General features: G+C 38.7%; 1 protein-coding gene across 2 annotated transcripts in view; it reads left to right on the plus strand.

The window, feature by feature from the left end:
* Positions 1–23,916, plus strand: part of LOC107041001 (tyrosine-protein phosphatase Lar) — a 295,087-nt gene that overhangs the window by 234,474 nt on the left and 36,697 nt on the right. The window lies entirely within an intron of this gene.

The raw sequence follows: 23,916 nt of genomic DNA on the forward strand, positions 1-23,916 counted from the left end.
CCGCCCCCACCGTACTCATTAGAAAAGTCAGCTCGCTAAAACCATCGAGGACAGGAAACAAAGCCCGTATACAGATTATTATCACACCCTTCAAGAGCATTAGCGGATTAGTTTTGGGTGATGTAGAAATTCGTGAAATGGCGTGATCTATTGTTCGGTGGGGGCTATTACCCATAGTATACCCTCATCAGATGGACGATAAAATGACGCGATGGTCATTTTCTGCTTCTTATACTAACAAAATAAATACTTTTTCTCCAAAAATACTTTTTGTTCTCGCACCGCTCGGTAAAAAAAATCATGAAAACATTAAATACTTGAAGATTGACTATCTTCTACGTGATGTAAGTGACTTCATTTGCGACAAAATCATACTGGGGACCAAAATATTTTAAAGCATGGGAGCTTTCTCGAGCCACGTGAGTTGAGATACCTAGGAGAATCAAGGGATTGAAGAAAATTACTTGTCGCAAGTAAATGCGTTTCAGATATTCGAATTTTTTTCTCAGTGTAGGGATTCGCAATTGTGAAATTCAGTGAGTGCACAATTCTGAAATTCAATGATTTTATCACCAATTTTCAGTGACTATTGTTGTGTTCACTCATTTTCCGGGTGATATCGCGGATTTTTCAGGATCCATCTCTAATTTTTTGGAATTTACCACAAAATTTCAGTCGTATAAACCACAGATTATCAGGGCCATCCTAGACAATGTCCAATATCGCCAATAATTGGTGACATGTCCCAAGAAATCATTAACATGTTCTAGACAAACAGTGACATATCCCTGAAAATCAAATTGTTTGTTCTCTGTTGTACGGTACGAGCATTCCTAGTTGAAATTACGTATTAGCTGTACTGATAATGGATAAAAATACAATAATTTATGAACAAACGAACTGAAGAGGAATTTATTGGAGCACTGTTAGAAATTTTTGTCTGAACTTTCCGTGCCAAATTCCGGAAATTTTGATCGTGTTCCAATTCCACGGAAATTTCAGAAAATCTTGTCATTGAAAATTCTGAATTTCGTGGAAAAATCAAAGAGAACTATAAATTTACGTTCCATTTTTCCCTGAAAATGAATAGAAAACCAGAAAATTTTGGTAAATATATTCTTGAATTTTCAGGACAGTGAGACTGAATGCGATGTAGGGCGACGAATATCATGACATTTCAGATTTCACTGGAAATTCCATGCAATTTGACACTGAATATTCATATTAGAGTGGAAATTCAAGTAAATTAAGGAATTCTCGTCTTTATGCCCCTTAAAATTCTGGAATTTTACTGAATTCTCAGTGCAACCGGAAATTTCATGATTTTTTTCCCCTAAATAGTCTTCAGTGTCACTGTGCTGAAAATTGGTAGCCAACTGTCCATGAAATTTCATTTTTTTTCTAACGGTGTAGCAATCATTTGTCCTTTTGATGGCAAAATTCACTTTCGACTAAGAACTGACCCGTTCATCGCGAACATTTTAAAATTGAATCAAACGAGTAACTGTTTGGATCAATCTAGAATACATCCAATTATCTACACTTTCTTTCCTTGAGACAATCAACAATTCTTTTGTAAAAAAAACATTTCCTCTCAGTCTTTATCCACTCACGATTATATTAAAAGCCCCTCTCAGCCTCTCCTCACCTCCACATCTATCTTTCTCCCCAAAATACTCAACTCATCAGGACGTAAAAAACGTACATCAGATTGTCAAGTGGTCTTACCAATACTCGACGTAACTACTTGGATAGTAGAGCGCATTGACGTAAAGTCAACCGATACATCGAAAACTCTTGAGTATGACTCCTACCAGAAACTAGATTTCTAGAAGCATCTGAGAATATCGGCTATTGCAAATCGAGGACCAATGGAACTGGTAGAAAAGTAAGAAATACAAAGTTCTGAATAAGGCAGAAGGTAATAGTCTCGACGATGGTGGAGTTTGCCGGGTTGAGATCAATGTAAATGAAGTCGAGCTGAGCTCACCCAGTTGGTAATGTCCACGGCAACTGTGCATTTCCACTGAAATAGGCTGAACGAATCCACTGCGCCCCGCACGCACGTGTTATCCGACCACTTGAGGAGAAGTGGAGAAACCAAAGTACAGACTGAAGAGAAAAAAAATGCCAAGGGAGAGAGGAGGAAAGAAATAGAGAGAAAGAGATAGGAACGAAATGGGTAAATGGTTTTTCCGTTCTATTCGATTCAACTCTCACTTCGTTTTTCCACAATCCAACCCCAGTGTATTTTCAGGGTGAAAATAAAACTGGCCGGGAGAGCGGAGTGGGCATTGGGAAAGAGGGTTTACCAAGGTATCGAGAAATGGAAACACACTTGGACGGTCTTGAGAGTGCTTGGCATCTGCATACACAATGTACTTCACCAGCTTTACCAACGGCCAATAGCAAAATGTTAAGGAACACCTTCATTGTGCTTGAGAGAGAATATTAAAAGCCCCTCTCAGCCTCTCCTCACCTCCACATCTATCTTTCTCGCACGGTGTCCATTCTGGTAAATTAAACACCGAACCGCCGCTTCTCGGTCCAACCTCCTTCTCGCGTTACTGGATTCCGTGGTCTCAGTAATCTCCCGATGATATCCAATTGCATATAACCAGCGTAGTGAAGACATTGATGGGCCAATGAGGAGTTCTGACGGTTTCACCAGCGTCAAATATCGTAATCCGATATTTTACAGCAATTCAGCTTAATTTAATCCCGGGAATATCTAGAATTACTCAATAATTACGGATCACGATCGAGGGAGATTTTTTTTTCTCAACTGAGTACAGCAGCACTCTTTCAGAGAGATTTTTCATTCTCCCGTTTTTTCTCAAATACGAAATGCATCCACGTCTGACCTACCATGGCTTCTTTCACTAGAAAGGGTCCCGGCTACTGTGGAGCTCTCTCTTCCACCTTAGATAGTAGCTCTCTTGTTTGCCACTCAACGTACAGAGTTGAGAGTTTCCTTTTAAATTCGTCCATCCGTAGCCATTCCTTTTCATCCATCCACTCACTAACCAGTGGAAATAGAGCAGTAGATCCGATCTTTCTTTATCCCCCTAATTTTTACATTTTTTTCTACCTCCATGAACGCAACTGTAGCTCTCTATCTCGGCCAATGCTCACGAAGCTCGTGTCTTTCATCTACAATTTCAGCTGCATCTGTTAGCAAAATAAAATACAGATGAAAATGATGAGAATCTCCCCAGAATAAGTAAAATTAAAACTGAATGTGTAGTGGAAACATGTGTGGCCACTGCTGGGCCACGATACTGCCAATAACGATGATTAACGTCGCGTACGAGCTCGTCACAGTTGATCATAAAAGGCAGAAAGGTCATTTTAGTCACGGTACCTTTAGTTTTGTAAAGGGCGGGAGGGGGTCCGGAGAGGCAACCAAAGTACAGAAAGCGCAGAGTTGAGGTAGGATGGTCGCTGGTGCTCTGGGATCGATCGGCCATTCGTATGGTAATGTAAGCAACTACCGGACCAAACTGCTCGTGCCAGACACGTGAAGACCTTTGGCTCCCTCTCTCTCTCCTTCCCTCAAGCAGTTTCGACCTCAGTTATAGGTAGAAGCCCTCAACAAGGCTTCAAGTGAATATACCCAATTTCTATGTATAGCTGTGTACTCTGTACATGGTATTTGGAGTGCAAGAGAGAGGGAGAGAGCGCAGAAGTGAGAGAGAGCGAGTGGGAAGGGGGCGGGGGCGGGTAGGAGAGAGATGGAGATTCAAGGTATATTTAGCTCTCGACGATGGGAGATGCCGAGCGATTCAGGAAGCCCCGCATGATATGATCTATAGGCCCGACGCCGCGATAATTTAAAGCTGTAACCGGGATAAATCAGGGGGAGTGCGGTTCTCATCCCCTGAAACCACCAGCAAGTTTAGAGGTCGACTGTTCCGGATGGACAGGAGGTAGTTTACCGGGGATTCTTGTTACACTCGGGTATTTCAAATTGATGTATGACCTCCTGAGCATCTCCCACGGGAATGTGCGAGTGACACATTCGCGAGTGGTTGGGAATCCTTCACAGTGAGCAATACTGTATAATATGCTCTGCGCGTATAATGTATAGATGAATAGCACAATGGAACCGACCATGGGCTTCGGGCCGTACTACGGAGGGTGGGAATTAAAGCATAGTGATAAGAGGTGGGGTAGAAATCTGGGTGGATCATCGATGAGCTATCCTGGGTACACGGAAACCCTGGTTCATATTGATAAATTTAGAACAATGGACGCACCAAGTCTAGCCAATTGTTAAACTCCAACCCTGACAAAATGTTGAGGTCTAACTCTAACAGATCTCAGTCCTGCAGACAATAGCTGCTGTTATATATATCTGGAGAGTACATTCACGAGTCCTGTCAAAGGTCCTCCCTCCTATCTATCGTCTCGTCTCTTCAGCTTTGAACTCGGCACGTGAAAAGTGGACAAGGGAGGGGTTTATATTTGGAGTACTTCCATTAATAGCAGACTCACCTTGCGTTTTGCGACTGGCTGAGTCTCTTGCGTGCGCGTTATGACCAGCCCATTGACCATATAAACCATGTATATCCTATTGTCATGGGCCCATATTGGCCATAGTTTCATTATGGATAATGTCCCTGGGAGCAGGATTTTAGAGGGCGAAGCATTAATTGAGAATGAAGTGGTACATCAGAGACCAAGTTCTTTCATAAAGATGCATACCTAGGCTCCGGTTATAATGTATACCCTGTATTTCGTGGGTTTTGCCTCTACCCATTCACCTTCTAGAACTGCAAAATAGAGTTATCGTCCGCAAAGTGCAGAGTGTATAACGGAGTTATTGCTCACAAAGCCAACCACGCGGCATCAACCCTCCTCCTGTCTGTCCAGCCACCGACCACGACACAATGTTACTCCTATCGCCCCCTCAACTCCCCTCCTTACTGTTGCATTGTGTATATATTTCCTGAGATTGTTATATTTTCCCTCGTTTGTTGCCATTGAAAACGTATTGTTGCTTTCACAATTTCTGACTTCTTTCTTCTGCCTCACGAGGTCTGAGAAGGAAGTGAAAAAACACGAATGGGCAACAGATAAACACTAAAGTCTGTAAACAAGTATTGTAGGAAGAAAAAAAGGTGAAACGGTGATGAGAAAAAATCAATAAGCCAAAGGGCATGTCCTCATGACTTTCAAAAAGGTACTGTTACAGTAAACCAATGATGGGTTTGTAAATTCACACTCTCGTTACTCTGTATCCCACGTCCTTCGTCTCTGTAAGGTGTATATATGGGCGTCGACGTGAGTCGACATCAAAAGCCGCCTACGCCTCACGAGAGAGCCAGAACAATCTCTGCCAATTTTAGGTGGAAAATCTGATTACACCAGAGCCCGCCCGTTTGTAAACTGGATACGTAAAATTAATTATCAGGTCGATGCCGCGAAGATCTACGTTGAGCGAGTTGAATGCCAGAGTAAAATGTTGGATGAGTGTAGATGTGGGGAAATGTAGATGTGTGTTGGATTTTGATGGTACCTCAGAGTAAGACAGGAGTGGGAGAACGATGGTGCAGGGGTTTTGTGTGTAGGTAACGTAGTAGTTATGAGGTCTTCATGTACGACAAGGAGAGGCAAGTGAAAAGGTGTAGGAGTGTTGAGTCTAGAAATTATACAAGATAGGGGGACTTGGATGTAATGTCTTACCCGCGTGCTCTGTCATGACAGCTCGACACAGCTTAGGGTTTATGCAGCGGTTTTAGACTAACGATGCAAATACGTAGGACAGACGTTGGCACACGAGAATTCGTTGAGTGACGCGCTCAAGTTGTTTGAAGGGTTTAAACTGGTACATTCATTTACATTATCTGCATAGCGGGGATGTATTTGTCCTATATCAAAGGGTAAATATCAATATTTTGGGGATATTATGGGGGCGTTCTGCACTGAGAGAAAAATATACTAATATGGAGGGCATATTTACTTGACAGAAGTACATTAGTTTCAATGGCTTAATATCGAAACATTGCACTGAGAGAAAAATATGATTCTTCTGACTATATTCCATCACCATCGCACTATAGTTTAGAAATGCGAGCTTTCATTGAAAAATAAATGATTGTTTAACATGAAAAACCTACTTTTCTTGAATTTTCAAGATGAATGAGAAATTTAGTGAACGCTTTCATTTGAAATTGAATTCAACCTCACAACATCGAAAATTCAGATGACGCTGTGACTGAAATTTCAAGAAATTTCTAACAGTGTGTCAGAACTTTTTTTTTACATTTTTGAAGTATTTTCTGACGGTTCATTATCGAGATTCATATTCAGACCTGCAAAGTTTGAATAATAATCATTGTAAAATGTCCGGAAGTTTCGGGTCAAGTGGGGCTAAAATGAAAGCTTCGATGTTCGACTATAAAAGTAGAAAAGGATTTCTGTTAAGCTGGAGAAAAAATAGCTAATGTACTTGGATATCCTCACTGAGAGAAAAATATGATTCCTCTGACTATATTCCATCACCATCGAATTATAGTCAGAAAGTCCTCAACAATTTTTCATGGGTTACGGTAACTATGGCCGGAGAAGTAATTACTACAATGGAATGTAGTCATTGCAACTATTTTATAGTTCTACTCACGATAGATTTGTCGTGGTTACTTTTGAACTTTGGTTAGTTCAACTGCATTTTGATTTGCAAAAATTACGCTTGTGAAGTGACTATAATGTTATGTGCCGCATACAAAAAAAATCGTATCGTTCACCAAAACTGCCTCAACTATTTTCTTATTGTAAATCGAACTTCAGATTTTTCTCTCAGTGCTTAAGCGATTGTGACGTGGGATGTTTTCATCCTCCCTTAATCAAGTCACCTTTCGACTTAGAAACTAAAATCGATTAGTCTCGGTACGACTTCACCGAGGTTTCGCCCATTTAGGGATGTTTAGGAGAAAATTGCTCGGTGTTCTCTCACAGTAACCGAACATGGATTAATATTAAGATGACTATGTTTAACTGAAGCTAATAGTTGAATATAAAATCCTATTAATAATGGCGTGCGGATCTAAGATTTTTGGCGATAAATAGACATCTCTTCATGTCCAACTCCTCCCGTATACTGCTCTGTTTCCCAGCCAAAAAACATTTGCTAACCCAAAATGCTAAATAAGCATTCTCACGGCCTTAAAGTTACGGAAAGTGTCTCTACTATGAAACACTCCTCCACGGAAATTAGACTTATGTTACACCATGTAATTGCTTATTCAGCACCAGAATCTTGGCCTTCTTTTCGTCAAGAAAATATTAAATGAATAAAATCGACGTATGATTATCTCTACACGTCACACAATTATCGAAAAATTACTTGTCTCGAGTAAATATATTTCCGATATTAGAAATTTTTGTTCTGAGTATATATGAATGCAATTGCTGTCTCATTTTGCCATCATTATTCTTACTTGAAAATCTCATCAATATTGATTATTCGTGATCTATTTCAATCGACCCTCATCATCTTCTCGATTTATTTTAACGCACCCACTGTCAATTTTGTCCTTCATCTCCTCGCGGTCTCCCTATATTCCGTTAAATTCTCCATCTCTTTTTCTTAACGCCAATATCTGGACCAAGCGATCGATCACAACTCCCCAAATTCATTACTCTGAATTTGGGTCTCGACGGAGTGATTCCTTGAATGAGGCAATCGAGTAACAGTTCAAGTAACTGGCACTTTTATTTTTTTAATGTTTACTTTTTATTATTCTTCTCTTTGTCTTCTTTTTTTTCCATCTCTCTTTCAATTTCCCTCCTTTAACAGCGTTCCCAAGCTACTCCGTGTTGTCCCGTGATCGAGAGATAACCCCGGTCGCTTGTAAACGGGACACTCGTACTGTGCACAAAACGAGCGTACAAAAAGCCGATAAGAATCGCTTTTGCCTCTCCTGCTACCAATGAAAGGAAATGATAATTATTATTGTACCGGTTGTCGCGCTACTACACCGACAAAACGGAAGTGAGAGAACTTTATTGCTTCAACTCCGCAAGAAATTTAGTTTGATAATCCCATTACAAAGAATTACTTGGCATTTATCTATTGAGTTTTAAAGGCCCGTTGGCAAAAATTTTACGAACCTCAACTGGAAATTTTCAAGTGGTCATCAATATTACGCTGGATCCGAATAACACTGGTGAAAATTTTTTAGAACTTCCATAAAAAGTTTTTCAGAACTTTCAATAGAACGGGGTATTTGAAATTGAGTTACCATGCATGAGTAGCCCAGGAAAAAAATTCAAACCGCATGAGATGGAAATATTCGAAAACGGAAATTGGATTTTCATGCTCCTAATATCTGAAAATTCATCTGTTCAATTTTCGATCTTTTATCTATCTATATCTATAGCTCTTCTTGTTGTGAATAAAGAGAACAATGCGGGTGACGTCCTGTAATGGAGTGGATATACGGACACTTTATAATTCACCACGAATGTATTTTCGTATTTATGAGAGATAGTATCTCACTCGAGAGTACTCATTTTATATATAACCCATTGCTCGACATTCCAAAACTGAGAGATATATTTTTGGAGAATCAATACGTTGAAGATGTCACATAAAAATAAGTATCATTGGGGAGACTGGGGCAATGCGGGGCAGCTAAGCAAAGAGACGGGGGTCAGAGCTTCTATCATACACGGAGAGAAATTTTTGATAAAAATTATCCTACCGTTCTGTGAAAGTGTATCATGAGTCATCGTTTCTTCATTTCTCTCCCGAAATTTAGTAAAAATTAATATATGCTGATCAAATTTTATTCTACGTTAGAGAAATTTTATCCTGATAAAAATAAAAATTACCGTGCTGATAGAGTAAAAATTACTGTACCGGTAGGGTAAAATTTACCAACCGTTCTAGAATTTTCGGTATTATGTACATAAAAATTACTGGACTGGAAGGGTAAAATTTGTTATGCGTCAGGATAAAATTTCTCTAACGTAGAATAACATTTGTTCATCATATATTAATTTTTACTAAATTTCGGGATAGAAATGAGGAAACGATGACTCATGATACACCTTTATAGAACGGTAGGGTAATTTTTATCAAAAATTTCTCTCCGTGTACTTATATCCATTTTTAGTGATCACTATTCACATTCTAAAATTATCAACTCGCGTCTTCAACGTATTACATTTGGGGGCGGAGTGGGGTAGTGTCCAAAAAAAAATTAAAATAATTCTAAATGTTGTTTCTTTGTTTTTCACCTTTGAATCTCCGAAAAACGACAGACAAAACTCTGAAATCGGTAGGGAAGGTCCCGATGAATCGATTTTTTAATCTGGGGTACCATAGGGTACGCATAAGAGAATTCTTTTTTTTTCAATTTCATGTTCATCAACAAAAGAGTAGATTGTAACAATTTTCTGTACATTTTCAAAATTTTCGTTATTCGTCAAATTAATTTAGTTTTTCAAATTCATTATTCATTTTTTCCTAAAATGCCATTTTTTTTCCTCAATTTCATTTTTCTTTTTAGAAATTGACATTTCCAAACTTATTCATTAGATTTGTCTTGTTCATCTCAATTTTACGAAGTGAAATCCTAATACTTCTAATTGATTGTTTCTATTCTCTTGCTTCAGTAGCAAAGTGACGTTTATATCAGCAAACAGAGAGTATGCACAGTAAGTCGGATTCCATTCTTCTCATTTTTCATTTTTTCCGTCATTACCTACCGTCGGGGGAGTGGGTTTAGCAAATTTATCTATTGAAGTCTAGATCATTGTGAGAACTCCGTTTTAATTAAAATACTCAATATCGCGGCTCATCCCGATGTTTGAAAGAATTGAAAGAATTTCCAAAGTTCTTCCATTTTTTTTTAATTTTCCCTTAGTATTATTCGAGTTTTTTTAGCTTTTTTTTACTTTTTATTGATCCCTGATCGACCCCTTGAATTTCTCACTTTTGGCTTTCTTTTATATACCCCACTATGCCCTGGCCACCCCGCTTTGCCCCGGTGTCCCCCACAATTAATAAAGAACACTCTGTGAAAAAACCGGAAATGTTGGCCCCTAAAAATTCATCTACTCCTCAGTACGGGAATAGTATGTTTAAAAACCAGTATCCGAGTGATCGCTAAATTTGGAAACAGGTGAGAAATCAGGGGGCTCTAGAAGCCCATGCATTTGATTGTCAATAAATATTGGAAATGAACAATAATAACAGCACTCGGTTGCATTCACTCTTCCCTTCTCACCAGGGTGCTGCGATCACTCGACCAGTTTTTAACCGTCAGATCCACGATATGTTTTTTTCATGTGATCTCACTCCTCTTTTAAACGTTCGTCCAATAATTTAAATTAGCACGTTAATACGATTTAACGTTAACGGACGGTTTGTCCGTTTGAATTGTTAGATTTGTTTTCATCACAGAAAGAATATTACGGAAATAATATTTCGGATTGCTGGTACTCTACTTGTATGCAGCTTTGACGTTGTTGCGCCACTGAATACGTGTGCATACGCGCACACACGCTACACGGCGCTAGAGGCGAGCCACATGTACACTAAACTTTGTGAATTATAAGAAAATTTTTGTCCACGTGCTCATATTTTCGTAAATAATTGGAAATTCTTTTCCATGAAATCGGGAAGAATCCCAAACTAAATCAAGACCCGATGGATTCAAGAAAACACAATAGAAATTTTTTTTTCACAAAAAATTTCCATTACGTTTTTTTGAATTGAACTTTGCGAAGCTCTTTTTAACTGAATAGGAGTGCTGTAAACTCTATTGCGTTCTCACTCGGCCAAAGACGCTACCGCATCTCCTAATTTTTGTCCTTCAGCCGTAAGGCAGCGCTTCTCTGAAGCTACGCGGAGAGAAAAGTTGGATAAAAATTAGCTAGAAAATCGAGACAAATTTTAATATGCGATTGGTAATTGTGGAGCGAAATGTAATCCAGTGAAAAAATACTGGTTTTTAATGGATATCATACGGTTTTCTAGGTAAAAAACACATCTATGGATGCAAAAATTATCCTCCTGTTTACTCAAATTTCTCACATTGCTAGGGTATTGTTTGTTTGTGGACGGCCGTAAATTTTTACCAAACGGGTTCGGTAAAAATTGTTTTCCATCACAGAAGAATTTTACGAAAATGGAGCAATGAAACAATTATTCACGTTCACTGGGATAATTTTTGATGGAATGCAGAGTAAATTTTACAATCGCGGTACAAATCACCCTCACATTTTGTAAATTTTCCCGGATCAACGGAGTAGAATTCACTATTAATCTCGCACTTGTTCTCCTATTTAAGGTGAAAAAGTACTGAAAATCGAGTTTGCGTCACGATTACTCAACTTGTTCCGTAATTTTTCTCCAACTCTTTTCTTCGTGTACGCGTTCGTAAATCCCTGGCTACAGCCGTTATGACAAAAAGTATTGTTCGTCACACGGTCGAAAAAAACTTTTGGAGCGGTGAAATGTAGTATTTTCATGTGACGAACAATATTTTTTGTCATAACGTCCGAGAAGCGCTGCCTCACGGTCGGAATGACAACAAAAAGTAAAATTCAAATCTTACAATATAAAAAAGTCATACCCCACGCTAGTGGCTCTACGGTTAAGAGTGTCAGGTTGGCAGGCGAGGGACCCGGGTTCGATTCCCGGTGTAAGCGCTAAATTTTGTGACACTCTAAACCTCACAGTTTCATTATCGAGCGGGGTTCTCGCAAGAGACAATTTCTTCCTGAGCAGGTTTCTCCCTCAATTGAGGTGTTCCCCTCTGCAGTTTTTTCCCTCAAATGTGGTGCAGTCATAAACTTGCAAAAGGAATAAAATCATATTACATCATATCAAAACTTAGATTCCATCTTTTTGTTATATGATAACATCCTTTGACCTACAATGAAATCCATGAACCTCTTTCAAAGAGCAAATATTGTCGAGAATTTTTAATATATCCTGCCGCATCTCTTTTGAGTGCTCCAAGCGAAATAAAAACCATTGAATGATAAAACACGACAGCACCAGTATAACCAGAGAGATAAATGCGACTGAAATTTGCAGGAATATACCAGAATTCTCATTTTTATAAATTTAAGCATTGAAGTGAAATCATCTCTTACAGCATCAGCATTCATTTATGACCAATTTAGGAATAAATTCTCAGAATATTAGCGCTCTTCAAGCCTTCGTGTCGTTAAGGATTAAAAGTCTTATCAATATTTATCATAAGATTTGACTAAGAAAGTCAGATTCAAAAAGCCAAGAAGAGCCCTTCAAAGTTTTACTCCACCAGAATATACACTGCTAGAAAATCACTCTTCAAATTCCAATTGAAAAAACTTGAAATTTTTAACAACGACAAAGTTACATGAAATTTCTGTATATTTCTTCCTTGACGAATCAGTTAATTTCGTGAATATTCAAGAAATTCTCGATTTTCAGGTCCATACGGTACTGGAAAATCTTGAAAATTTTGAAAATTCAGGTAACAACTTTTCTGAATTCTCAATTTATTGAAAATTGAACTATATGTGATGTTCAATTTTGACGATGAGTTTGGAAATTCAAGCTTTCATTAAAAAATCAATGATTATTTAACATGAAAAAAACAATTTTCTTGAATTTTCAAGACGAATGAGAAATTTAGTGAACACTTTCATTTGAAATTGAATTCAACCCCACAACATGGAAAATTCAGATGACGCTGTGACTGAAATTTCAAGAATTTTTCAACAGTGTAGAAACCGTACAGATAGTCTTTTCTCTTCGCCCGCTCGGCAGTGGTGCCCTGGTGCATCCCCAGACCGCATCGGCAACCCATCCGGTTATCCCTGTTCCTTCCATACCACTTCATGAATAATAAAAAGGAACAAAGTGCTCGACCATCTCTCGCGATCATTTTTATCCGCGGCGCGCACACCGCTCATTTTTTCATCTCGTGAAAATATGCTGGCCTCAGTATACCCACGAAGGGCGCACACTTGAGACAAGCATAGGCCTCCTGACCCTCTCCACCATCTCCTAAATGATCGAATATCTCAAGAGTCATCGTACTCGGTGCGCGCCCAGTCTCTTTCTCCATCCACTGTGGCCCTTTGATGAAATATCCAAGGGCCTATACCTCGACCTTTTATACCCCCTCAAAATTCCACCGCATTCCACGGCAATTCGATTTTCACGAGTGAGTGACTCGCCGCTGGAGATGTTTGCGCTGAGGGTGAGTTGTAGCAACTTATCGATTATTTCATATATTCCCTATCAAGTGATCGTGCATCGCCAAGAGGAATGATTCGTATTTCCTTTCCTCCTCGTGATACTTGACTCCACGAGATGTAATCTTCCTCTCGTATCTGTATCTCGATCATGCTTGATTCTCTTTTTATAGATATACATTTGCTGTTTTATTTTCATTCTTTCATCGGGCACTTGCTGACGCATTGAAAATAGCTGACATTCTTCAAGCCCTCAACTAACACCCTGTTGTAGGCCCTTGCTCGGAAATCAGCACGATAGGAATTTATTCCTGCTAGGGTTTCAGATGGAACGATTCCGGGGTCTTGTCCAGAGCCATTGTCCGATCTAGTCACGGTTGGCGTTCTTTTTATTTTCTTCTCTTTGGTCGCTGTAGGGTTAGAGAGAGTGAAGTAACAGTGATTGGACTTTCGATGTGATATCAACGAAAAAATCGAATGAATTTTGAGAAATGACTATTGATTGTCTCTTATTTATTCACTTTAAATGCATCAACTTTATATTTCAAGCTATTGTTTGATTATAAAATTGTAGAAAAGAGCGAATTACTTGAGGAATTCTCGTCTTACTGTAGCTTAAAAATTTGAAATTTCAATATCACCCTGCGGAAAATTACTACCAAAATGTTCGTGAACTTTTTTCCCTAACAGTGTATAAAGAAAATGATATTTCTTCACTGTAAGAGACCTTCCACTTCGATCAATCGAATTTCATGTGATTCAACAATTTCGCCTCAAAATTTTCTAATTGAATTGAACGCCTTTAAAGATGCTGGAAGACAACGGTTTTCCATCGTAAATTTTCAGAATTTGGTAATTTTTTTTCAACTTTTTCTTTGCGCATTCAGCCACAGAGCCTTTTAATAATAGTTCGATGGTGCAAAGCAATTTCCAACAAAAAACTAGATTATTCATGTTTTTTCAACCATTTCCAAGTGCGTGCAACTGAATTGAAAATTTTTTCGGGGAAACATTTAATTCCTTAGTGTTTACTCTCATTCCTTTAATCCCATAATATCATGGGGATAAATGAGAATTACATGAGTTAACGCGAGGTTAATTCAGTAAGAGCAAGAAAAGTCGTGATAAGTGGTAGATAAGAGTGGATGAAACAAGAAAGTGATGTTATTATCAACAAAAACGATTGTGTGACGGTAGCAAAAGCTCTTCAGTACGATGAATGAACACAGAACACGCCTCTCCTGAGGGCAGAAAAGCTACGAACCGCAAATTTCATTAACACCTACCAGGCGAGATATCGTTGTCCATAACTCGTCCGGGCCAAATTGCGCCGTGACATTAAATCTACGAACTCTGAGGTCGAGCCAACGCCACCAATGTATCTAACAGTACGCCCACACTCAAACCATCCTTTTAACATTATATGCGTGCACAGTTCTAGACCTTCACCGCTGGCAATTGCTGGTTAATGTTGGTTGAAAAGTTACAATCGACTACACTGCCTTCGTACTTCATGATTAACTCTATGAAGGTGAGATGAAAACTCGTGTTTCGAGTATATATGTACATATATTTCATACTCTGTGGTTGAGTTTGATGCTATTCGTAAATTAGGGAAGACAGTGATGTATATTTTCGTTGAAATATCAAGCAGGATTATACGCTGTAGAGAGATTGAATTACATCTGAAATTTGAATTCAACATTTTCACTGGAGTTAGTTAAGAGGAATAACTACGGTGAATGAATCTCGAAATTCGCGGTCATTTATTCTTCTTTGCTTCCGAAGGGAAGCCTTGTATTTGATCGATTTTTCGATTTTCTCATTTTGATTGCAAATGGTCGAGAATGTTATGAAACGTGAAGAAATGATGTTTTTAGGATCAGGTCTGTGGGTATGATCAATTTTTAAGAAATTCAACATAAATACGGTGAAATTTGTGGATAAAACTCTGAAATTGTGGCTCATTGTAGCTATGATTGAGCTCAACTTTGACGCGCTGTTTCGGCTCAATCGGTGCAGTATTTTCTGAGATATAACAACTTGTTTAATTCAGTTTTTCCTCAATATCTCCAAAACCACTGCACCGATTTCAATTTTTCTTTTTTCAAAATCCTCGTTTCAAAGGCCTCTATCAACTCGTTCCAAAGGCCTCTAGACAAATCAAATATATACCTTTTAACACAAAGTTTGAAGATATTGCTTTTTTTGCTAATGATTCAAATTATCTTGCCAATGTTACCTTCTTTACCTTGACTAATGTTTCGACAATTACAAATTCTACTCAAAACTATTCTCATCTTATTTTCTTGTTACGCCCGAATTTACCAGACATCTGGAGCGAAAAGTAATGTAAACGACCTGAAAAGACGCCTTTTCGTTGCTTGACTCGTAATGTACTATTTTACGGACTTTGGGTCCCATTCAGCACTCTATCCAACCCTATGCATTCGGTCGTGGATTCTACACTGTACCGCATTCGCACTCCTATAGAATGTAGGAGTAGTATAGGAAACCACAGGAAACCCATGCCGGTATAGGCGGTTACTCCCTTAGCAACCTCTCGCTCACCGCAACCTCAGGTTGAAAAAATCGGTTCCACTTGGATCGAACTCGCAACCTTCCGTACACTGGACTTGCGTCTAGCCCACTCGGCCACCGACATCAATAGGGCCATTTATTCTTGATTTTCCATGTCAATTACTGAATCCAATTAGAATTGTACAATTTTAGAAACCATCTGATGGCATTAATCAACGCACACATTTGTCAATTGTGCCGTGCAGGATATTCGAATTAATGGTATTAGTACATATTCAATGCGTCAGCGTTGAATAGAAAATATCTTCCACCCATGGCAACGATTTTTGGATCACTAACACAACTGGACCAATGTTGATGCGGTCATTCCAATCATTAATTACTTAATCCATTCAAAATTCTTATTAGTGAAATTTCATGAGTGGCTTCATGAGGTTGATCAATACCGGCATTCGCAAACGCTGTGGTTTATTGTACTGAAATGATTCCCACTGAATTTTGCCACGATACATTAACTTCGAATGAAATTTTCATCCATTGCAATTGTAAATGCCAATCACATACGCCTGGCTGTTGTTCAATTAGAAAAGTTGATTATTCTTTCCGTATTTATTAACTCTTAATTTCTTTCTATCAATAACTCCTGTGAATATATTCATATACTGACAAATAAAATTTACAAAGAGTATGAAATGCATCGAAAGGATGTATCTGATGCCTGAGGGTAAAATCCATTAGCCAATTGTTCGGCGCGTCTATTTTTAAATGATTTTTTTTTCACTTCGATTTCATATTCTGTCTCTTCATCACATTGAAGTTATCCGCTGATCTGTGTATGAGGGGTGGAAGGTTTGGAAAATTTTAGGGCCACACCTAATTTGTCTGACCATACGGCGGTGCTTTTCGATCCACAAGGTAAAATAGCAAAGGGGATTTGAGAAGAGTAGTGGCATGGGTGAAGGGAGAGAGCAAGCGGAATGGGCGGGTGTTTTTGAGGCGGATTTGTACAATTCCCTCTGCTAATTCTACTCTGCACAGGTTTTGGGGGCATATCCGGGAGTGGGTGCTTGCTCAATTCACCGCGAAAATACCCCAAATACCGGACGTCCATTAGTTGGCCAGCCTGCAAGCACATTCACCAAGACATACGTCCAGCACATAAATGGAGAGATGCGAATGGGTTTGGGAAAATATCGGGGATGAGGGAGGGAGAAAGGTATACTCAGTGCCCGTTAACGAGCTGCCGTACATTTACTACTCTGCGGTATTTTAGATCAATTAACTAATGGATAAATGAGTTTATGGGTGAGGGATTTATAGAAACAACCAGGCTTTTCATTCTGTAGCATTTCATAGTATTCAGTTTTTACTGGAAAGAAAAACCATCATATGGTTGTTATAAGCCGTGACCTGGGAAAATGAATAATGTCGCACGGAGAGAGTTGTTGAAGAGAACGATGTTTAGCAATAGAACATAATTTTTGTGGAAGATATCGTACGATTTGTTCAGTGGAAAAATCACATCTGTGGATGCAAAAATTACGGTTCACTATTAAATAAAAATTCTCGCATTTGTGCAGTATTTTTTTGTGGCAACGATGTGAATGACATGGGAATGGACGGAAATAAATCACAGAGAACAAAAAGTTTCGATACGTCACTGATTTTCAGATTTTATCACCAATTATTGGTGGTACTGGACACTGATTGGAATGACCCTGATCATCAGTGATTTTTATCACTGAAATTTGGTGATCGATTCCCTAAATTTATATTAGGGTTGGTTCCGTAAAAATCAGTGACATGACTCTGAAAACTAGTGATGATAACCCTGTGAAGTAGTGACGTCACTGGAAATTAGTCGAATTTGACTATTGATCAGTGATCAATGAATACCTCAGAATCTAAAGGAAATAGCAAAATTTTTGTTAAGACCTTCTTTGTAGCTCTCAGTTTGCTCTACGAACAAGGTCATAACAAAAACGTGGTCATTTCCCTTAGATTCGGAAATATTTCTCAAAAACTCAGCTGAGACCTAAATCGACTTGAACTATTTTATCGCTTCACTACTGAATCCCTAAAAATCAGTGACATGTTCCAGAAAATTAGTGACATGTCCCTCAAAATCAAAACTTTTTTTCCTTTGTCGGTAAAAAGAACTCTCTTCCGTTAAAGAACAATTCCTAAACATTGTCATTCACGGTTGCTTACATAATTTTTTATGGAATTCCAGATAATTTTTCTAATTTGGCCAAATTACCCTGACGTTTAGTAATTTTTTCGAAGCAAGCGGAGAAAAATTGGCCCTCGTCTCGCATTTTTTCTCGATATCGAGTCGAAAATACCCCATCGCTTGACTTATTTGGTAATTTTTTTCCCCAATTTTTGTCTCCGTGTGAAGATTACACTTGAGTTACTAGATTTTCAACTAAAATACTGAAGACAGCAGTATACGATGCTCTCTTATATCATCACAGAGTGTATTTTCCAAGTGTAAATATGCATCTTGAGTCTAAGTATACAGCATCCATCTACTGTTTACCGTTGACGTTTGTGGTACGGGAGTTGTTTGCAAATCATTATAACTTTTTTGAAGGGGAATTTTAATGTACACAGTTTACATAGCGTCTAATAATTTACCATTTTTCCTCACCATAAACCTTGGTTCCTTCTTGACTAATTTTTCGTGAGTAGGTGTAAACAAATTATTCTTGTACACAAAAAAGAAAATTCTTGAATTGAGTATAAAATATACATGATTCAAGTATATTTTATACTCAATTGAGAGATTGGTATTTCAGTTCGAAGCTGATTGTTTGGTATCAGGCCGGGTCGTAGCAAGCTCTCTTGAGTGTAATATAAGGGTCAGGCACTCAGTGTCAGAATATTAGGGTCAGAATATAAAAGTAAATAAAGTGGGTGTCCGGCAATGAGGGCCTAAATATAAGTCATATATTATGCTTGCTCCCCGCTGTTAGCCCTTATATGATCCTCATTGCCTGACACCCACTTTTTTTACTTTTATATTCTGACCCTCATTAATTCTCCATGTACATTCAGGCCCTCAGTTTTTGAATCTAATATTCCGACCCTCATTTTTTAACCTCCACTTTTTGATCCTTATGTTCTCACCCTTAGTCTGACCCTTACATTACACTTGAGAGTGCTTGGTACAACCCGGGCTGATACGAAATAATCATCTTCGAATTGAAACACCCATCCCCCATTCGAGTATAAAATACTCTTCATTCAAGCATATTTTATACTTAATTCAAGAATTTTTTTTTCGTGTACCATGGAAATTCTGTATCAGACTGAATTAATCCAGCATATAGGAGAACAGAAATGCAATATGCTTAGATTTAATCCCTTGAATATTACGTGACAGAAGTTGAAGTCTGGACGTAGGCATTCGCTACTGGTTAGGCGGAAGGCTCTGGAAATCGAGTGTAAAGAGGCAACGAGCCGTGCAGAAGATACAATGAGAAATACCGACGTTAGTGAATTCTACGTCTCGACGACCCTTATCCATCAACTCATATAGCTACCTTTGAAATAACTTGAAGCTCATGAGTGGCTGTACGATGGGTTAAGAACACCTAATATCTTACGACCCCTTAAAGATCAACGTACATTGCAACACCACTTATTCATAAATGTAATATTCCCATAGAATAATTAATTCTGAGGGTATTTCCTCATCTCCACTTACGTCTCAACAAAAACATGAGGGAAAATAAAGTAAATAATGGTGGAAAATAAAGGAGTAGAGAAAATGGATATTGAAATTAGATCGTTCATTCTCAGGCTCACGGGAATCATGATTCTCATGTTACTCACGCTCTAGAAAATTTCTAGATAGATGTGACGTGACGCTGCGAGGGCAAGTAAAAAAGACTGCCTCTATCAGGAATCGAACTCAGCGGGATACCAAGGAGCTTAATATTACCCCCACAGTCGTTCCCCAGGTGTTCGCATGACAAGCTTTCAGCCTTCTCTCTGTCTCTCTCTTCCTCTCTCGGTCGATCCTGCTCTGAAATTAATAATAAACTCATGACAGTAATTCCCGTGATGCAGGGGACACGTAAAATCCCGGTGAATCGAAAGATGCAATATAACCTTCAGTTTATCTGTGTATTCTGCACATGCTGTGTTGTATTTTCGGATGAAATCCCATGTTTTACTCGTGAATTTCAACGTAACAGGCTTTCCACTAGTAGCTCTCAGCCCATACCCTCTGCGCGAAAGTTTTTGGTCGTCTTAACCATGTATAAACCCATGTATATCTTTACGACGTGACTTCCTACCCTCTGTTGCAAGGACACTCAGAGCGACTCAAATAGATACGAAGAAGCGAAAGGGAAAAGGGCAGAAGGGAATACAGCAGTTTGACTCGCCATGTTACTGGGTTAAAGTTTCAGAAGATAAAGTAGGTAATGAATTCAGATATGAGTAGAGTGTCACGAATTCCATGTGACATGCACCACCAGGATATTTTCAAAGTGTTTGTACGTAGGATGGGATAATATCCAGGGGAGCAAGTAGCTGATTTAGATTTTTAATTTTCAAACTCTGTGAGGAGGCAGCATAATTACGTGGCTATGATGAGCCATGAATTATTAATATAGTAGAGGGAGTAGAGAGTGTAACGTCGAATTGAATATATATGAGTGACATCTTACCGATAATCTCGCAGGAGTGTTCATCGTCTACCTGCTTCCGAAATGGAAACATTGAAATCGTTTCCTCATTTTTCTTCGAAATGATGTAGAGTGGTGTGAAATTTTAGAATATGAAGATTGACGACCATGTGTGTGTGCGCAGGTGTCCACTCGATGGGTAATTTTGAGAAAACCGAAGAATTGAAGGACTAATGAGGACTGAGTCAGTGCTCAATTTCAACCCAATCGAGCCAGCTGTTGTGGAAAAATCGCCATTTGTTTCTAAATCATTTGTCGCAAATACCTCGAATGCTTTTCAACCGAGTTCGATCATTTTTTCGTCAAAATATTTCTCTCCATGCCTTTTATCTCAATCGATAAAAATATATATGAGACATTTGAAGGGACGTCTTTGGGCTCGTCGTCAGCGTGCTGGCCCTATAAACCAAAGCGTCCCAGTAGCGCAGGTTCGAGTCCCGGTGATGAAAGATTTTTTCATCGCCGGAAAACGAACCCAGTGCATGTGGAGTTAGTTATGTGGAGTTAGATATAATTTTTTTATATATGAGACATTTCACCAAAAGTGTCATGTGTTTGGGCCTCCAAATTTCGATTTTAATTTTACTTTATATTTTGTTAACCACGCTCAAAGGAATAAACTGTGAAAATTTATGACCTTTTGCTACGTAAATAACAGAGAAACACCTATTTTTGCATTTTTCTCATTTTTTAATTTTTACAGTTTTCATGTGACCGTATAAAAAAAAAATATCTCCAGTTAATAGCATGTGCCATCGGGAATTTCCTGACTTTTTCAAAAAAAATATTTTCAAAGTTTTGAATTTGAATTTTTTCTATGAATAATGATTTTTAATGTTGATTAAATTTTTTTTCTCATTAAACCCACAGTGGCCGCGTTTTTACGCACCGATTTTATGTAAAATTGTCTCAGCCTTTCGAAAAAAAAATCAAAAATTTTTCGGGAACACTCATTTTTTACTTTTTACCATTGAATTTTCAGTGTAGAAAATCTTCAGTCACATGCTCACTGTCACCTGCTTCTTTCCACCTGCTTTCCTCTTACGCTCGTACACCCTCTCAATTTCATCTTCACCATCCATCTTTACCCCCTTATCCATACCATATTCTACGCACGCAATTTTTGGGGATCAGTATTTGATTCCCCCGGAGTCGAACTGTTGCGACCCCTGCAATCCTCATGGCTTTTGGTTTGTGCTCCCTTTACATGAGAAATATATGAAGCACACCATTGAGTTGGTTGTGACGTGAAGCGCTATGAAAAAGAAAGATTCAAATGCTGTATACGTGTTTATATTTTTTTCTCCCTGCAACTGATAGAAGCTGATTTATGTTTCGTCTTTGAGTACTTTTTTTTACGATGAAAACTGATGGATATTACTTTCGTAACACTTCATCATTCGAAAAAAGTCTGAGGCATGTTATATATTTTCTTTTTCATATTATTGAATCATTCAGAGTTATCTGGCTCACTTCGATAAATCATAAATGAAATTCAACGTTGGTTCGAGGATAAATGGTGTCTCATCTTGGTAAAGGAATTGACTGTGGAATGGACGAAGACAAATCATCAAGTAGAAAAATAAAATTGTAGAAAAGCTGGGTAGAGAGACACGTCGAAGAAAACGATAGACAATAGGGGAAGGAAAGACTATCGGTGATATCTCCCTGGGCTGACCTTAGAATGGAGATTTTTTTTTTCAGTGCGAAAAGTTACTGACGGGCCCGAAGAAAGATGACCCCTGCCCAGGAATCTGCACTTGAATTGTATTGTTGGTACACTTCACCGAGAAATAATTGACGTCGAACTAGGATAACATCATAGCAATTGAGGAAGAGGTATAAAAAGAGAATAGATAACGTAGAATGGCCACGTTTGCCCGCAAATTATGTGCTACGGAACGCTGCTCTTAACTCTGGATTGTTCACCTGATGAGGGAAAGACCGCAGCGTGTCGTTCTTCTTCAATTGCCATTGACTGGCTAACCGGAAAAGGAAAAAAATGACTTTTTCCGTTGAAGTGTCTAACAAATTATAGCAGTTTTTGGAAGTAAATTTGGAAAGTAAATTTGATATTGCGCCTAAAAAGTACTGTTGGTCTATTCTACAAACTCTGTAATCGATTTCCCCTCAAAAAATTAATCGAACTACTTGGATAGCCGTAAATCGAATTGTCTGTTACGCGACGTTGCCGCAAACTCGCTAAACGCGTCAGGGCAAAGTAGAGTGAATTCGGCAACGCTGAAGCCTGCATAACCCGGCGGCGATTCCCCGCGGAGGGGACCAACATCGCAGGGTCGCGCATCGTAACCAGACTAGAATTGAATGAAAGAAAAAAGCAGAATGGAACAAAACAGAACAAAACAAAGAGAAATTAAACAAGTGAAAAAAACATCCCTAAAGTTCTTAATTTCTAGAGGGAAATATTATAATAAATTCCAATGGAATTATTCGTGTTTAATGCAAAATACGAGGGTCTACTTGCCAAGCACATTAAAAAATTATTTATACTTCCGTTATGACTATAACGCGCAAGTAGGTTATACAGTATCTTGCATAATATGGTTAGAGTAAAATCCGAGTGCTCGCCCAGTAGTGTTCCTTGGGGAACTCATAATCCTCCGTGGTATTTTTTTCACGAGCAAAAAACTCACAAAACTTCCAAGCCCCAAATGCTAATAGAAAAATAAACGGATGAACTTTTTCTTACTCCAAACTAAATCTTCTCCCAGTTGAACTAGAAATACGTAGACAGTGTATATATAGATTGCAACATCTACATGCCACTGTATCATACATGTTCACCTCTCTCATTCCCCCATTCTGCATTTTGCGCATGATGCACTCACGAATTTCCAGTGTCGAATGTGTATTTAACTAGCACTACTCGACCCACCGCCATTCGAGTAAAAAGAGAACATCATTTCAGCAATCGTAAAAGTTGATAGTTACTGTTTAAACCATTAAAGTTTAAGGAGAACTCCCCTGGATTATCGTTGTTTTTATGAATTTGTTTTTCTCACTTTTCCCTTTATTTTCCTTTTATTTTTATTGTGGGAAACATTGTTTCATAAGTATTTATGGGGGAGTAGCGAGGACTCCTGAGACAAAACGTGGGACGCGACGAGTCCGTTACGACGGTGAACCGCAACTCTGAATCCCAGGGGCGCATCAAGGATAGTGGACTTTCTTCAATCCTGCGGTGCGACCCCTCTCACTCTCCCAGTATCTAAGCAAACCCCTGGGACAACCATGTCTATTCCACGTACCGAATTTATAATCAACGTCGTCGGAAATATAGACTTGAACACGAAACGGAGAGATATATAGACCATCAACTTTCACTTTCTATTCCCTCTTCTCATAAGGATAAAAAGCTCTTACGTCAAACTTTTCTCATAACTGTCATTTCCGTCATCGTAAAGATAAACGGTCAAACTTTTCCACCGTCTCCCCCCCCCCCCCCCCC

Source organism: Diachasma alloeum, unplaced genomic scaffold, assembly GCF_001412515.2.
Source record: "Diachasma alloeum isolate Michigan unplaced genomic scaffold, Dall2.0 Dall_scaffold_00353, whole genome shotgun sequence".
Classification (NCBI taxonomy): Eukaryota; Metazoa; Arthropoda; class Insecta; order Hymenoptera; family Braconidae; genus Diachasma; species Diachasma alloeum.